The sequence below is a fragment of the Hemicordylus capensis genome, chromosome 4 (assembly GCF_027244095.1).
Source record: "Hemicordylus capensis ecotype Gifberg chromosome 4, rHemCap1.1.pri, whole genome shotgun sequence".
NCBI classification, from domain to species: Eukaryota; Metazoa; Chordata; class Lepidosauria; order Squamata; family Cordylidae; genus Hemicordylus; species Hemicordylus capensis.
The window spans coordinates 99,495,464-99,507,948 of NC_069660.1; the positions used below are offsets into that span (position 1 = coordinate 99,495,464).

General features: G+C 43.4%; 1 protein-coding gene and 1 long non-coding RNA gene across 8 annotated transcripts in view; one reads left to right on the top strand and one right to left on the bottom strand.

The window, feature by feature from the left end:
* Positions 1 to 8,064, bottom strand: part of OMA1 (OMA1 zinc metallopeptidase) — a 53,237-nt gene extending 45,173 nt beyond the window's left edge. For 3 of the 7 annotated variants that reach the window (XR_008305596.1, XR_008305597.1, XM_053243103.1), the window contains exon 1: positions 207 to 526. The gene's annotated coding sequence lies outside the window, so the exon portion shown is untranslated. Of the gene's footprint in view, positions 1 to 3; positions 131 to 206; positions 527 to 7,280 lie in introns of those variants that run through there. The other 4 variants (XM_053243099.1, XM_053243095.1, XM_053243094.1 and 1 more) reach the window with 4 other exon arrangements.
* LOC128322220 (uncharacterized) overlaps positions 6,946 to 12,485 on the top strand; it is a 28,281-nt gene continuing 22,741 nt past the window's right edge. The window contains exon 1 of the long non-coding RNA XR_008305598.1: positions 6,946 to 7,138. This is a non-coding gene — a long non-coding RNA (uncharacterized LOC128322220). The remainder of the gene's footprint in view (positions 7,139 to 12,485) is intronic.

Genomic DNA, 12,485 nt, shown 5'->3' on the forward strand with positions numbered 1-12,485 from the left:
AACCAGGAGTGACGGGACAAGCGACTGCGGGAGGACAATGAAAGCGCAAGCCAAAGACGGGGCGTTACACGTTTCTCTCCCCGGCGGCGCCCCGCTCCGTCCTCCGCTTCTGCTTCCTCCTCCTTCCAACAAATAAAGGCACCTTGGAGAAAGGGAGCAGGGGCTTTTGACCACCCCGCACAGCAAAGCGGCGCCCCTTTACTCACCACCCCGCACCCGACCCAGGAGAGAGGAAAGGGCACCTTCCTTTGCCTTCCTCCCCTCCCTGGGGCTGAGCGAAACGAGCACCACCATGGGCGCGCCAAGGCCGCCTCAAGGACCCGCCTCCAATGGAGGACCCGATAATGATGCTGATGATGACGACGACTCTTTCACCCCACCCACGCAGGGACTTTCGCACGGCCTCCTCCCCTCCCTTCCATCGCGCGGGGGTGGCTCTCTTTCTCTTCCGGGGTGGGGCTCTTTCCTGCAGTGCTGCTGTTGCATGGATGAAAGAGGAAAATGCCGGGCCTACGGTCCCGCCTCCCGGGCAGCGTCATGTTTGCTGTCGGGTCGTGTAGGCTGGGGGCCACTGGGCAAATGCCTATCTATGGGAGCTTTGTACACACGCTTGGGGCGCCGCGTTTGTTGGGCTACACGTGTAGGTGGCAAAATGGACTGCACCACTTCAGAGTGCAAGTGTGGATTTTTTATTTTTTTAATGTTCCTTCTTCGTACTAAGAAGGAAACAAAAAAAATGCTGAACATTTCCCAGCAAATAGAAAACCTGTACAGCAAGGAGAAAGGGTCTGCCTCAGAGCTTTGCCTGATTGATGGAAGGTCTTTTTACCGCATACATACAAGAATGTTATGCCCCCACCTGCAGTCTGAAGTGAGCCATTCTTCTGAAGCGAGCTTGGGTAGATTAGGTTTTTAAAGGTACTTACGAATATGACAAATATGTATATACTGCTTTTCAGCAAAAGTTCCCAAAGCAGCTTACGTGTGTGTGTATGTATGTATGTATGTGTGTATATATATATATATATATATATATATATATATATATATATACACACACACACACACACACACACACACATACATACATACATACATACACACATATATGAACACACACACGTGTGTGTATGGCTCCCTGTTTCCAAAGGGCTCACAATCTAAAAAACAAAGAGAGACACCAGCAACAGCCACTGGAGGAATGCTGTGTTTGGAGATGGATAGGGCCAGTTGCTCTTCTCCTGGCAAATAAAGGGAATCCTCACTTTTAAAAGGTGCCTCTGCTCAGTTAGCAGGGGACTACTTAGCATTTGCTAGGGCTGTCCTTAGAGAGCCCTGGTGGGAGGCGGGCCTGGGGCAAATCAGCCAGTGCAGGGTCCCCTTCCAGCTAGTTCTAATGGGGGTTAAAAGAGCGGGGCCTGGGGCAGTCACTTGCCATGGAGGGTGATCATCTGAATTGCCCATCGAAAGAAAGCTACCCCCACGATGGAGGATAGGGGAGGACAACTAATTGGCAGCTGTTCGTGAACTCTCACGAGAGCTGCCACACATGGAGTTAGTGATGGGTACGCCTAGGAGAAAATATAGATGGCACATGTGGAAAACACTCACACACGTTAGGGCTAACGTGGCCAGGTCCTGTATGAATTACACCTCCCTCCCAGAGCTTGTCCTCCCCCTTCTCTTTTGAATGAACATTTGAGAATAAATAATATAATAATAATAAACATTTATATACTGTTTGTCAACAAAAAGGTTTTCAAACAGTTTACATAGATAAGGTGGTTCCCCATCCCCAAAGGGCTCACAATCTAAAACATACAAAGAGCAGATCTGGACAAGTGTCTGGCAGCTCACATGTGGAGGGTGGGGATGCAGTGAGAATGCACCCACCCTGATGTCACTAAAGGACATCCCAACAAACTGCCCAGCCATCCTTTTATTTCATGTGAGGAGAGTTCATCCAAATTGCTCTACTCCTGCTACAAAACCCTGTTTAATCACACCTCTCTCACAGTTAAAGGATGTCCTGACACTGCATTGGGAGTCCTTTATTGATGCCAGGGTGATGGGTGCATTCTTGGTGCATCCCAGATCACATGATTGAGCCATTGTTCATCTGAACTGGCCCACATACAACAACCAATAGAAGGATGCTGTGCTCAGATTGGATAGGATGATGGTTCTGCCCCTGCTAATTATAAGTACATCTCCACTTTAAAAGGTGCCTCTTTGCTGAGTTAGCAGGAAAATATATACCAATTAATTCTCACTCAACATGCTTTTTTTCATTAATCTTTACTGAATGAACTATGCTCTGGAAGGAACACAAGGTTAACATGAAGATGAGTGGAATTTCCCATTGCCTTTTTCTATGGTGCTTCAAGATAATGCAGAGATTCGAATCTGCGTTTACTGAAATAGGTTGCAGAGTAACAGATATTTCAGATTATCCCTAGAAGTAAGTGGTATAAAACTGCAAACAACACTATGCTCACTGTTGTGTCTTGTTGGCATTTTTTCATCTCTTCAACCAGAAGAATCTGAAATGCCTAGTTCATTAAGCTCCTTTTTCCCCCTTTCAAAAACAGATAACTCATTAAATATTCACAAAATAATAAGAATGGTAAGCCACCATGAAATATTTATAGAACAATAAGAAGCAGGCTTACTTTAAAGATTTTGTTGTTCAGCTTCTGAATCTTGAGATATTTATGCAGTGGTTTACAGATAAAATTGCAAGCAAGAAAGGGGGCTTTCCCCATGACCCCCTATGGTAAATGACTTCAGGAGTCTTTTCCCCCTCCTTTTTTTTAAAACTGTGGGATAAATTCATTAGAATTTCGTAAAATTATACCAGCTGCAGCTGGCAGTTCTGTCACTAAAAAATCTCTGGTTCATTCAGCAGCTGGTTGAATGAATTATTTCAGAACCCTGAGAGACACTAAAAAAGTACTATCACATCAGATCTAGGGTGTATGAAGGAAATATGATGGGGGCTAAGTTGCACTGTGCACCTTGTTTTTCGACTGGCAAGCCTACATATTACCATTTCAAAGTAGTCTCCAAATATAGCATAGATAATTACAGGATATCTCTATCAAAATCCTACAGTGAATTCCTCTTTATATAGAAATATGGCATGAAGTGTTGGTTTTTCTTTAAATAGACAGCTAGATCAAAAGACATAAGTAGTAATTATAAGTAGTGGCTCTTCTTGAATTTTAATGAATATTATGTAGCAACTTTTATTTTGCAGAGGATATCGAAAAAGAATTGGGCCCAGGATAGCAGGTGAAAGTACTTTCTGCAGAAAATGCTAGCTGTCTACGTTGGCTTGTACCAGCGTAGTTGAATCCATCAGTACAGGGTGGGTTCTGCTAAATGCAGGCTCTGAGATATACCCAAAAAAGTAGCATCCCTTTAAAACAGATTCTCACAGCAATAGCTCCCAGGCTTTGTCACTGAGACAAAGGAAAAATGAAATTTACAAAACTCTATCTGCATAAGTTCACAGAACTTTGATTTCAGAATTAGGATTTTTGGTGAATGCCCAGTTATAGGAACATTCTTCCCAGAGTGTCTAATGTAACTGAAGTATAAAAGGAGGCATTAAATACTAGGGCTGTGCATGTACAAAAATAATCAGATCCGATCTGAATCCAGTCTGACCCAATTTTGAAAATATTGGTAATTGATTCTTGGGTACCTGGAGGTGTCAGATGTTGGGTTGGAGTTGGATTTCCAGTCAGAATCTGACTTAACATCAGGTTGTTACCATAGAGGTCAATGGGGACATTTAAAAAATTTAAGAAAAATGAACAATTGGGCCTAGGACTTTGAAATTCAGCAGAGGTGAAGTACAGGACGGAAGGACTCTGTGTAGTGAATTTGAAGTGAATCAGACAATGCTATGTGATTTTTAATATTTTGATTGTTTTATGAAGTGTTCTTGCACAAGAGCATCATTCTGGAAATGGTAGAAAGGTGCTCTTGTCCAAGAAGATTCTACTATTCCAACAATCCAACATTAATTCCTATATGCATTTTGACATGAATTCTGGCACTTAGAATCTAATATTGGGAACCTGATATTGAATTGGAATGTGGACAATATTTTTACTGATTGCAGAGCTGTCAGATCAATTCCAACATTGCTGATCTAGCTTTGCAAGGTCTACTAAATACTGTACCCTACGGTATGCCCAAATAGGGCCGAAACAGAATTACTAAGACTACTGCAGTACACCTTTTTATCTTTGCATATCTATTTAGACTAATGCTACTACAATGAAATAAAAATTACCTTTCTTCAAAGCAATGCTATTTATACAATTAAAAATTAGTCCCTTGAAATCCTATTTTTCCTTACTGCCTGTTCTCTTACTGTGAAAGCTTACAAAAAGATAAGGTTAAAACCCTAACTACCATTTATTCCCTTCATTTCTATTGCTTTTAATACTTTTTTGAAATAACATTTCCCCTCATTATTCCCATGAAAGCATTAAATGATTTTCGCATTCTCATATACAGTAATAATGTCTGTGTAAATATTGAAAAAAGTTAGTGCTAGGAAATTTTCTACCTTTGGTGCATTGGAGACTTCATTCAAATAGGCCATTGACTAGAAAGAGCCAATTATTATGTGGTTGTTCTGCATTGTTCTTCTGTTTAAACTAGGCCAGCAAAAAATAAAAATGCTTGTATTTAAGTCTAGTGGGGACAGACGTTTACTCCAAATAAAAATTGTCTGAGAAATAATGGGAGCAAATGTCACCAGTTCTTTTGGGGTCCATCTGTAAAACCTCAGAGGGGATTACAAATCCATTCTCATTCTGCCTCTCATTTAGATAACAACCATGTGTCTCACCATAATTGTTTCCTAGGTAGTGAAGTGCTCTGGAGTAGGATTCTAAGTGTATTGTCCCTCAGGGAGCAAAGACCTTCATGAAAATGAAATGAGGATCTTGTCAGCTTATTCAGCGTGTGCAAAATTTTAACGAGGCCAAACTGTGGCATAAGGAATTATGCTCAGGCTGCCAAATAATATTTTTAAACCTGGGAAAGCTAGGTCTTCCTGCTCTGATGCACAGCTGTAACATCTCAAGATTAATTTTAGCATTAAAATGAGGTAATTGCAGCACTTAGACATTTATCAAAACCCTGAGGCAGATCAATGGGAAGGCTCTGAAAAGGGTAAATGTACCTGCATGGGGAAGATTATTGCAGTAATAGTATTAACCATCCTAATTAAGGAAGAGGGGACAATTTGTTAATATTACAACCAGTCTCTGAAGAAGTGGTTAAACATCTAAGATCGAAATTACTTTATTTTTATCACTATTGAATCATGATTATTTAATTACTTAAGCCATTCCAACTGACACATCTAGCTTTTTATAAAGTACTTGTGGTCTGCTCTACTTTCCCCCCCTAACCATAACCCACAAAGAAACATTATTTATGATTTAGTACATTTATATACTGCCCCATACAAAAAAGTCCCTGGGTGGTTCCAAACTTGTAGCATCTTCAAGAAAAACAGAGAACACATCTATTGGTCTGGATCCAGAGAGCTGCAAACAGTACCCCCCTCATGAAATGGTATTTTTTCTAGCTCTTGTCCACACTGCAGCCCCCAGTGGTCCTCAAAGAGCCAATCATGAGAGTCAGGTGATCTTCAGGTTCTATAGGATGTGGCCGAAATGGCTATTGATGAAGGACATAAAAACAGCCCTGCTGGATCAGGCCCAAGGCCCATCTAGTCCAGAATCCTGTTTCACACAGTGGCCCACCAGGTGGTGGTGGAGGATTGGAATCATGGTGGGGCAAAGGGTTAAATCCTCCCTTTTCCCATGCCATGGTCCCAACCGAGATCACTCCCACCACACAGTTCCTATTTAGAAAAAAAAAGCCCAACACTTCATCTCTAATGAAGTAATGTGTAATTACATTAGCATTTGACAATTTGACAATTTTTTAAAAAGCATTTGAAAACCCACCTCTTCACCCAAACTTTTTCAATTCTTTAAAATTTTAAGGTTTTAATTTGTAGGTGATTTTAAAATTTTAAAATTGTTTTAAGTTTTTGTATATATTTTAACTGTTTTATGCTATTGTTGACTGCCCAGAAATGAAAGTTTCGAGCAGTGTACAAATTTGATTAATAATAATAATAATAATAATAATAATAATAATAATAATAGTAATAATAATAGTCGAGAAGAAAGAAAAACAAGTTAAAATAATCGACATAGCAATACCAGGGGATAGCAGAAGAAAAAGAAACTGAAGGGGAAAAAAATACAAAGATCTACAAATTGAAATTGAAAGGCTGTGGCAGAAGAAGACCAAAATAATCCCAGTGGTAATTGGCACCCTAGGTGCAATTCCAAAACACCTTGAAGAGCACCTCAACACCATAGGGGCCACAGAAATCACCATCAGCCAATTACAAAAAGCAGCTTTACTGGAAACAGCCTATATTCTGCGACGATATTTATAATAATAATAGCAACAACATTGATAATAAAATTCAGCCATCCCAGGCCCTTGGGAAGGACTCGATATCTGGATAAAACAAACCAGTTAATAACACCTGTCTGACTGTGTAAACAATAATAATAATTTAATATAATGTGTTGTTTGGCTATCATCACATCAAAAGAGTAGTCTGAATTGGCTCCTGTGGTTCCTGTTTTTCTCCTGCAGCATTTAAAAGAGTTTGAAATATATCTTTGAATATTTTCAGTAAGACATTGATAGCAATCACAAGGTCAAAAGCTGAACCTTATGCCCAGTTAAAATTAAATCTGAGACGAGTTATATGTAAGTAAGAAAGGGATAAGCTTGTGTGGTGAGATATTTGAAATAGTAGGAAATGAAGGTAATTTTATTCTGGAGCAGAGATTGTTAAAATGGTGTTCCTCCTGTGTTCTTATTTCAGCAAGAATGACATATGGCCAGAGATGTTCTCTGTGCCCCTTGCTGCAATTAATCTTTCTGTTCTTTTGATTAATTGCTGACATATACTGGATCACTCCCCATTTATGACCTCATAGCTTTCTCTGTCCCTCAGCAGTGTACCAACTGGTTCTCTATGACATACACAGAAATACCAGGGCCCATCCATTTTCAGGTGAGGTTAATTATACACAGTAACTTTGATACAACTGTAAAATTGCCTGGCCCTATTTGTAATTTCACAAAAAGTCTCACCCCTCACAACAATGTACTCTCACAAAAATGTCTCATCTCTCCATTACCAATATTTTTCCTACCTGCTGTTCTCTGTTGTGACACTTGTTATAATTCCTTGTACTTCTCTTGCTTATTAACCTATCTATATTATTAATTCTCCAGGATGGAGAGAGAAAGAGAAAAAGAAGGGAGGGGGAAGAGAGAGAAGGAAGGGCAAGGGACAAGCCTGAGCCTGTCAGCAGCCTGAAGGGAATGAGCGGCCATGGTAGCACTAGCAGCAAGGAAGGGCCCAGTCAACCACTGCTGTTGTTTGGGGCTACTGAGGCCATTGCCAGAGGGAGGGAGGCAGGCAAGGGACAGGCCTGGGCCTGTCAGCGGCCTGAGGGGAATGAGCGGCCATGGTGGTGGCAGCAGAGAGGAACGGCCCATTTAACCACTGCTGCTCCTGCTGAGGGGAGGAGCAGAAGTGGGGCTCGGATGAGGGTGGGGAGGTCTCGGGATAGGGGGCTGCTTGGCAAATAGGTGGCAGCAATGCTGCAGCTATGACCAAGAAGGGTGAGGGGGATGGAAGCAACGGGATGGAGGAGGCGCAGGAGTGCAGACCAGGTGAGGGTGGGGAGATCGCTGAGGTGAGGGGAGCAATCAAGTACTAACGCGCAGATGCTCTAGAGAGTGCAGGAGTTCCAGCATTGAAGTGGAGAGAAATAATGGCGGTGGTCAGGATGCAGAGGTGGAGGACTGGCAGGCAAAACCCGCCGGCCAGGAAAAGGAGGCAGGAAGAAATAATGGCGGCGGCAAGGAGGTGGGCAGATGGCGGACAAAGCTCTACCAGCCAGGAGGAGAAGGTGGGAGGCAGCAGCGGGATGTCCTGGCCCTGGCCCGCCCAATGGGGAGAGCTGTGGGGGGAGAGAGAGAGAAAGCTGCGGGGGGGGGGGAGAGAGCTGCGGGGGGGGAGAGAAAGAGCTGTAGGGGGGAGAGCGAGCGGGCGAGCTGCGGGGGGGAGAGCGAAGGGGTGAGCTGCGATGGGATGCCACAGGCTCCGTGCACAACTGCACAGATGCTCTGTGCGGGGTCAGCTAGTTTTCTTTATTCTTTCATATCAGTTGCTATATCTGGGAAGCTGTGGCATAGTGACATTGAGGGCACTCCTTGTTGCTGCCACCACTCTCCCACTACCCATCCTGCTTCACTTTGTCAGTCTGGGTTGTCACAGTCTAATGATGTCACCGTGCTGGCACCATAATATTATTCGGTCATGTCACAACTGGCAAAGGGAAACAGGCCAGCAGTGGGTGGGTGATCAGATAGCCGGAGAGGGCCATGAAGGCAGGCAGGCCCCATGCCTGCTGGTAGTGGGAGAGCACAGCAGGTGGCAGTGAGGTCAGCAGCATTGAGCTCCCCATGTCTGGGGGGGCCTAAGAGAACACAAGAGGTGGTGGTAAGAGCAGGGAGGTGGGCTGTTAGTGGTTTCCAGAGACTGGTAACCCAGGAACATCTCCACCCCGCATTACACCTATACATCTGCATCCTGCCTAAATTAGACAGAAGTCCTACTGAAATTAAGTAGAGTAACTCCTGAGTAGTACTACTGAGTAATAAGTAGTGTTAAGGTCATCTGGAGAGGTCCATCTCTAATTACCACAGGTATGTCTGGTGGTAGCTTGGAATTGAGCCTTCTCTGCAGTTGCTCCTGGGCTGTGGAATGCACTTTCCACAGACATTTGTGGTTTGAGATCATTGTTGGCCTTCAAGAGAGCCCTTAAGACTTATCTGTTTGGCCTAGCCTTCCAGGGTTATAAAATAGTTTTCAATGTTTTTAACGGTTTTTAATGGTTTAAAGTTTGTTTTAAATGATTTGTTAGTTGTTTGTTTTTTGTTTGTTATTGTACACCACCCAGAGCCTCTGAATGGGGCGGTATAAAAATGAAATAAATAAATAACAGTCTGGAAGTCAGCCATATCTTTATTCCTGGTACAGTTTGAGTGAAACTCTTTTTAAAGAGATGTTATCGTTACAGACAGATTAAGGCACCTCAGCACTCATAGCCCAAACAGCACTCTTTTAAACTACCCCAGTACTTACTAACCAAAAAGGTCTTCATTTCTGTTAAGATAAGGCAGCAACTGAAATATTGCAGGAATATTGAGAGGGGGTAAGCACTCCAGATCTACAGCTGTAAGAACATTTTCTCTTGAAAAACCTTTTTCACAACATGCATGTGGAATAAAATATATTTTCTGTACGTACCCAGCTGCCACTGTTTACCTGCTTGCTTGTGCAGCTGTTTAAATCCCTCTTGTATCAGATTCAGGATTTAGAAATTTGCCCAGCTGTGACCACTTCTGGTCTTCTGGAATTTAGCTGCATAATGTATAATCTGGTGGTATTAACAGATTTCTGAGAATCTTTGCTTTCATTATACACACACACATACACACACACAATAGTAAAGTTGGAACACTCATGATTATGACATTAAAAAACTGAAGGCAGTGTGGTGATAACATTTTTGCATTCTGCACACTTTGAATTATGCATACAGTAACATATTTAGAATTTGCATAAACCATGATGAAGACAGTATACACTATGGTGGCAGCATTTTGAGGTCTCTAATCAAATCCAGTACCCAGTGAAATAAATTAAGGGGGCTTCTTGGCACTTTTTCTGCTAAAGGCCTTGAGAAAGCAGTTGTTGCTTATTGTATTTCTCCCCAATCTTGCTTTTATTGACATATTAGGTGTGCTAGTAGATGTACTAGATATCATATGCGTTGTATTGCAGAAACACTCACTTTCTAGCAAATAAGAACATAAGAACAGCCCTTCTGGATCAGGCCCAAGGCCCATCTAGTCCAGCATCTTGATTGCCGGGAAATCTAAGACCAACAAACGGAAGTACTTTTTCACACAACGCATAATCCACTTGTGGAATTCTCTGCCACAAGATGTGACAGCCAACAACCTGGATGGCTTTAAGAAGGATTTAGATAACTTCATGGAGGAGAGGTCTATCAACGGCTACTAATCAGAGGGCTGTGGGCCACCTCCCGCCTCAAAGGCAGGATGCCTCTGAGTACCAGTTGCAGGGGAGTAACAGCAGGAGAGAGGGCATGCCCTCAACTCCTGCCTGCGGCTTCCAGCAGCCTCTAGTGGGCCACTGTGCGAAACAGGATGCAAAAGATCTTTTTTCTATGAAATCTTGAAGTGATCCTCGCGATTGCTCCAGGAGGCTACCCCCTTCTGTGGGGAGGAAGTCCGAAAGCGCTTACCTCCCCACAGATGATCACTGCCTCCTCCCTGGGCGGCCGGATCGGCTGCCCACACAATTACCAGCTCCGTCATGGAGCCGGTTGGAGTGGCGGGGATCAGGGGATGCCAAGGCCCCCGGAAGTCCCAGAATGCGCTGTACAAGTGCGGGGAGCCCCCCGATGCTGGGAGCTTTGTTGTAGCCTCCCGTTTGGGGGGCGGAGTCTTCTAATGAGTCGCCATGGTGTGGAGCTGTGCCATGGCGACTCACGGTCAGGGAAATGGGGTTAGCAGAGCGCTAGCTCCGCTGACCTCATTTTAGGGGAGGTAGAATTAGGTGGGCTAGCAACCGGGAGCTGCACAGTCCTGCACACGACCGTAGAAAACCGAGCTGGCCACCCTTAGCCTGATTTTCCATGGTCATGAGAATAGCCTTCTTGTCTTTGTTGGTCATGACTCATATTTGACACATTTTATTATTCTTGCTATTGTGAAAATGGATGACAATCATATAAACAATTTGCTTTCTGAACCCTCTGGCTACTGCAAAAAGATTAAACATTTCAGTCTTTTAAAAGATGCTCAGGGTTTGGCAAGAAAATTGGTGCAAGACAGTTGCACCAGGTTTTTGTGGGGTCCTCTGTTCTCTGCCCTCAATTCTTCCACTGGAGCTTTTACCCGCTTCTCCCCCCCCCCTCTCTTTTCCTACTCTCAAAATGATTTTCTCCACTAAGCAGACCAACTACCACACTTCTATTCCCCGGCCCTGTCTATCATAGCCATTACCATGTATTCATAGTCACAGCAGAGGTAAAGTATTGAGTCTGGACACATGTCCATATGAGTGTCCAAGTCATGTGGGAATCCCCACATTAGCATCATAGTCAAGTCTCTTCATTGTATTCAATAAAAAATATTTTTATTTGGATTTAAGCCTGTGGCTGCGACTTTCCTGAGAAACTATGAGGCTGTTCTTACGAGCAGCCAAGACCGGGCTAGGGCAGCTAAACCCAGGCTTGGCTGCCTGTGGGAACTGCCAGGAGCTGACTGACTCCCAGCAGCAGCACCTTGGTGGCAAACCTGCCTAGGGAGCCTGCCTCTTAAATGGGTTTACCTGGCCATGGGTCAATGCCAGCTGCTTTCAGATGGGGCTGAAACACTGATGAGTGCCCACCCGTCACTGAGCGGATCTTCACAATGTACCGCGCACCCACGAGGTACATTGTGGAATTTCCAGGGGCTGGAATGATTCATTCGCACCTCTGCACTGCCAGGGGCAGCGACAGAGCATCTGAGTGCACAATCTGCGCGCCCAGCACCAACATCGTGACTGTTTATGAAGGAGGTAAGCTTTCCAAGGCTACCTGCCCACCCTCACACTTGATCGTGAGAAAGGCCCTGACCTGTTTTATAACCGTGCCCAAAGGTCCAAAATGTTACCCTGGTAGCAGCACCTTATTCAGAAGCAGTGACTAGAGATTATGTATTTTGCCCAAACTCTACTTTCAACATTCTTATGTGCCTAAACCACATAACAATTATGTGAATATGGAGAGACATCAAAACAGGGTGTGGAGGCAGTGATTGTGCCAACTTGTACTGGAATAATAACTATTACTACTTTGTGGTGTGGGTGGAAGAGTTTTATGTAAAAGATGACTATCCAATATAGGGGCAACAGAACTAATTTTCAACTTCAGTATCGTATTTAGTATTGTATTAAGTAGAAGTATTTGGGTTGTTAGTAATTATTGAGGGGAAGCATTCCTCACTGCATGTCCTAAATTGTTACTTTGAGTCACTCTAGGATTGTTAAACAAGAGACTAAAATTTTTCCAGCTAATCTATGAGAGAAAGGTTCATTAGGAAGCAGTTATGGCTTATTCCAGCTTTGAAACTTAAAACTGCACTAGCTTACAGACTATTGCTACCACCTGATGGATTATTGTTTCCAATAAATGGCAGTTACCACTAGCTACTGCTTAATTATATAATCCAGTTCAGATAATGGACTACTTGATATTCAGTACAGTACT